Source organism: Hyaena hyaena, unplaced genomic scaffold (genome assembly GCF_003009895.1).
Source record: "Hyaena hyaena isolate Hyena2069 unplaced genomic scaffold, ASM300989v1 scaffold_65, whole genome shotgun sequence".
Taxonomy (NCBI): Eukaryota; Metazoa; Chordata; class Mammalia; order Carnivora; family Hyaenidae; genus Hyaena; species Hyaena hyaena.
This window is the reverse complement of record NW_024080697.1, coordinates 883,818-888,320: the sequence shown is the minus strand read 5'-3', so window position 1 is coordinate 888,320 and position 4,503 is coordinate 883,818. Positions and strand designations below refer to the sequence as shown.

The window sequence follows — 4,503 nt, the reverse complement described above, 5'->3', positions numbered from 1 at the left end:
TGCTTCCTCACCATCTCCTTTGCTAGCTCTTCCTCCTTCTGTCTGGCTCCTACTGCTAGATGTGAGTCCTGCAGAGTGCAGGCCTCTGACCTCTTCTCCTGTCTGTCTGTCTACATTCACTCCTTAGGTGACCTCTTGTAATCTACTGATTTTAAAATCCCACCTTTCTTCTGATGATTCCCACATTTATAACACCAGCTCAGATATGCCTCTTGAACTCAAGACTAAACAGCCAATTGCCTATGAAATATCACCATTGTGTGTCCAGTAGGTAACTTAGATTCAACCTGTCCATAAACAAACTCATGACTTACCACCTGCCCCCACCCAGAATCTGTTCTTCCTTCAGAGTTTCCCATCTCAGTAAATGGTACTATCATTCACTCAGTCGTTCAAGCCAAAGCCTTAGAATCACTCTTGATTCCTCTTTCTCTCATTCCCCACATGCAAACTCAAATCCTGTTGGTGCTAGTTTCAAAATACATCCCAAATCCAAATACTCACTTCCTCCAAAACAAGGTTTCTTAGTTTTGGTGCTTTGGACATTCTGGACTAGGTAATTCTTTGTTGTGAGTCCTGTGCATTATTGTAGGATGCCTCAGCAGCATCCCTGGCCTCTACCTACTAGATGCTAGTAGCACCTTTCTGGTTGTGACAACCAAAAATGTCTCCAGATATTGCCAAATGTCTCTGGCCTCGGTAATAGGGTATGAACAAGGTGGGGCAAAATCACCTTGGTTAGGAGCCACATCTCTACAGCTACCATTCTATAGTCTTAACCATTATTATCTCTTACCAAATAGCCTCCCGTTTCCCTACCTCCATTCTACCTCCCCCTTCTCCATACAGCAGCAACCAGAGAAATATTTTCCTTGTTGTTGTTAATTTATTTACTTAAAGTAGGCCTACGCCCAATGTGGGGCTTGAACTCTTGACCCTGAGATAAAGAGTTGCATGCTCTACCAACTGACCCAGCCAGACACTCCCCGAGTAGTCTTTATAAATCATAAGGGAACTCTTGTCACTCTTCTGTTTTCAACCCTCCAATGCTTTCCTATGACATTAACCATGAAACCCAGCATCCTTATGATGGTGTGCATACCCTACATCATCTGGCCCTTGCTCATTTCCCACCACTCTCCCCTTGCTCATTGCACTCCAGCAACGACTTCAAAGAAGCTGACTTCTTTGCTGCACCTTGAATACATCAGGAATAGTCTTCCCTCAGCACATTTGCATTTGCTGTTCCTTTATTTAGGATGCTATCTCTCAGAATCTGCCCCTCCCATCACTTCATTCAGGGGTGCCATTTAAACCTCCTCAGAGAGGGCTTCCTTGGCCACCCTATCTCGAGGAACACTGGCACTGCCAACCCTGTCTCCCCACACCCTGTGTGATGGACACGAAGGTGTGCGGCCCAGATCCCCTTCCTTGAGGAGGGACTTGTTGCCCAGCTCTTGGGAGTATAATCAGCAGACAGCTTTCAGCTCTCAATCCCTTCGAGGATTGCCTCAGAGCAGAGTTGCCCAAGGTCATGACCTTTCCTAAGTAGCCCATATCCAAGGACTGATTGGGGCCAAGTAGAAAGGAGACAACTCAGAGGGGCCATTTAGTTCGGGAATTCCCCATGGAGAAGGCTGAAGCTATCATGAGATCTGCCTCTCAGCTTGATTTCTCCCCCTGCCCCATCTTGCTTCCTTCATCTCACTTGCACAGACGTGATCTGAGAGCATTCAGGGTGCTAAATGTTCAGGATGTGTGTCCCAGGGGACTCTACTATGACACCCTCTTAGTTTTCTTAATATCATTTTATTTGTTTATTGTATTATTTCCTTAAGGTCTATGAAGGCAGGGACTTGGCATTGTTGTTGTTTTTTTTAATGTTTATTTATTTTCCAGAGAGAGAGAGAAACAGAGTGCGAGCAGGGGAGGGATAGAGAGAGGGAGACACACAATCGGAAACAAGCCCCATGCTCTGAGCAGTCAGCACAGAGCCTGACGTGGGCCCAAACTCATGAACCGTGAAATCATGACCTGAGCTGAAGTTGGCCATTTAACCAACTGAGCTACCCAGGCGCCCCTACAGGGGCTTTGTTTTGAAACAGTTGTATCTCTGGCACCTAGAACAATGCCAGACACATGCAGAGTAGGTGCTCAGTGAACACTTAATTGAGAAGGAGTCACAGAATCTGAAACAGGCTCCAGGCTCTGAGCTGTCAGCACAGAGCCTGATGTGGGGCTCAAACCCACTAACTGTGAGATCATGACCTAAGCTGAAGTTGCACACTTAACTGACTGAGGACCCAGACGATCCTAACATTTTTTTTTAAAGCAAACTCTACACCCAAAGAAATCATGACCCGGAGATCAAGAGTTTCATACTCTCCGGGGCGCCTGGATGGTTCAGTAGGTTGAACATCTGCCTCTTGATCTCAGCTCAGGTCTTGATCTCAGGGTTGGATGCTTATAGCAGCATCAAATGCCTCATTGTGCTCTATTGGGCTCCGCATTGGGCATGGAGCCACTTAAAAAAAGGAAAGAAAAAAGAAAAGAAAGAGAGTCTCATACTCTACCTACTAAGCCAGCTAGGTGCCCCTGAATGAATTATTCTTGTCCCCAATCACAGCTCCTCATTACTCTAAGATTACACTGCAGTCAGGGAATCTTTGAGTGACTTCTAATATGAAAGGCTGCAACTTTTTAGCAGACTTGCAGCTCAGGGGGCATAATCTTTCCAAATTGATTTACTTCTGGAGCAGGAACAGGCCCACATGGTTTCAAATCTAAAAGACTTGATACAGGGCTCTGCTCAGCTAACAACTTTTTTCCTCCTGCTGTGTCCCCCTTTTGTCTGGAAACAAATTTAGGATGCTGGTCTCATACAGGAAAGCTGCCTTGGGCCTTTGAACCAGCTACACTGCAGGTATTTTGACCTTGTCAGCCGTTAGGATAAATTTCAGATTAAGTGATTATTCTTGAGTGCTTTTACACACCGTTTCATCTTTTTCAAGAACATTCACATCGCTCAGTAATTTGTTATGATGGCTGTGAGCTGCAGGTCCACTTCATCATCCTGATTTTATATATGGGGAGACGGGGGGTTAGAGGACTAGCTTCATCATTCCAAAAGTATTTGCTGAGCACTTCTGTGTGCCAGGCACTGGGCTGGGTGTTGCAGGATACAAGGATCACTAGGCAAGCATGCTAGGGAGACAGGCGGGAACAACTTTGTCTATAACAGGTGTGAACCAAGAGCTGGGGAGCCAGGAGGTGACAGAATTGTTTCTACACTGGGACACAACTTTGGGGAAGGTTGCATTGTGTGGGTAACATTTTTTTTAATGTTTTTTATTTATTTCTGAGAGAGAGAGAGAGAGAGAGAGTGTGAGCAGGGGAGGATCAGAGAGAGAGGGAGACACAGAATCTGAAGCAGGTTCCAGGCTCTGAGCTAGCTGTCAGCACATAGCCCAAAGTGGGGCTCGAACCCATGAACCACGAGATCATGACCTGAGGTGAAGTCAGACGCTCAATGGACTGAGCCACTCAGGCGCCCCATGGGTAACATTTTTTAAAACCAATCTTAGGGACACCTGGATGGCTGAGTCAGTTAGGCATCCCACTTTGGCTTAGGTCATGATCTCATGGTTTGTGGGTTCCAGCCACACGTGGGGCTCTGTGCTGACAGCTCAGAGCCTACAACCTACTTAGGATTCTGTGTCTTCCTCTCTCTCTGCCCCTCCCCCACTCACGTTCTGTCTCTCTCAAGAATAAATAATAAAAACATTTAAAAAATGTTTCAAATAAAAAAAAACCCACTTTAGGGGTGCCTGGGTGGCTCAGTTGGTTGAGCGTCCAACTCTTCTTTTTTTCTTTCTTGCTTTTTGCATTTTATTGGCCACAGGGGAGGGGGCCTCCTCTAAGTTACCAGAGGTGCTCATAGTTTCTTCAGCCACTCCAAGCTTGGAATCTTGGGGTCCTGGGACTGGCTGGGCACATCGGGCATGTTCCCATAATCTCAGAGAGGCACTGGATAGTTGTAGGACATGGCCTGGTTGATCATGGTGGTGTATTTGGTGAAGGGGCAGACCGTGGGCAGAATTATACTGAGGTTCCCAATGGTGAAGGACTCAATCAGCACCGACTCCTTGGCCTGGGTATCCTTAAGGAAAGCTGCAAGTCTCCCAGCCATCTTAGTCCTGGAGAGTCCAACTCTTGATTTTTGGCTCAAGTCATGATCTCATAGTTCATGGGTTCGAGATCTGCATTGGGGTCCATGCTGACAGTGTGGAGCCCACTTGGGATTCTCTCTCTCTCTCTCTCCCTCTCTCCTTCTCTCTCTAGTCCTCCCCCAATTGTGTACGTGCTCTCTCTCTCATGGTGGTGTGTTTGGTGGTGTATTTATAAAATATATAAATAAACCTTTAAAAAAGCCACTTTAAATATACAAACTATTTTGTTCTAACTGTCCTCTTTTTAAATTTTTATTTTATTTATTTATTCATT

General features: G+C 45.9%; 1 pseudogene; it reads right to left on the bottom strand.

Moving 5' to 3' along the window:
• Positions 1-3,934: 3,934 nt before the first annotated feature.
• Positions 3,935-4,189, bottom strand: LOC120231931 (annotated as a pseudogene).
• Between the last annotated feature and the right edge of the window lie 314 nt (positions 4,190-4,503).